Raw genomic sequence first — 435 nt, 5'->3', positions numbered from 1 at the left:
ATAAACAAATAAAAATATATTATTAGGTAAAACTTAAATATGTGTCAGCAGCAGCAGCAGCAGCAGCAGCAGCAGCAGTAAAGCTGAAAGGAATGATATATTTTTACTGTCTTCTGTTTGGCAACGAGTGTGGAGGCTGAGTACGAAAATAACGAATAAAGAGGAGTCTCTCTCTCTCTCTCTCTCTCTCTCTCTGAAAAAAATTCTGTATTAAAAAAAAGTTTATTTCTATTTCAAAATATAATTTACTAATATTTGCGACACTGGAATGACACATCTGGTATACTTTTAACTTAAACTAAATGAGAAGGGATCGTTGAAAGGATTCATGTGCTCTTCACCACTGTTTAACTGATCTACGTAATTCTAAATAAAAGATTTTATACACACCACTATACATAAAACACGCTACTTATTGAATACTCTTGAATTTTC

At 32.4% G+C, this 435-nt stretch overlaps 2 protein-coding genes across 2 annotated transcripts in view; both read right to left on the bottom strand.

Moving 5' to 3' along the window:
- Positions 1 to 210: 210 nt before the first annotated feature.
- LOC123516285 (histone-lysine N-methyltransferase SMYD3-like) overlaps positions 211 to 435 on the bottom strand; it is a 107,609-nt gene continuing 107,384 nt past the window's right edge. The window contains exon 9 of the mRNA XM_045275549.1: positions 211 to 435. This exon is cut by the window's right edge and continues 1,824 nt beyond it. The gene's annotated coding sequence lies outside the window, so the exon portion shown is untranslated.
- The window catches only part of LOC123516287 (angiopoietin-1-like), a 2,045-nt gene continuing 1,820 nt past the window's right edge, over positions 211 to 435 (bottom strand). The window contains exon 1 of the mRNA XM_045275550.1: positions 211 to 435. This exon is cut by the window's right edge and continues 1,820 nt beyond it. The gene's annotated coding sequence lies outside the window, so the exon portion shown is untranslated.

This window comes from Portunus trituberculatus, chromosome 40, assembly GCF_017591435.1.
Source record: "Portunus trituberculatus isolate SZX2019 chromosome 40, ASM1759143v1, whole genome shotgun sequence".
Classification (NCBI taxonomy): Eukaryota; Metazoa; Arthropoda; class Malacostraca; order Decapoda; family Portunidae; genus Portunus; species Portunus trituberculatus.
Note: the sequence above shows the minus strand (reverse complement) of the source record. Positions and strands in the feature narration are given on the sequence as shown.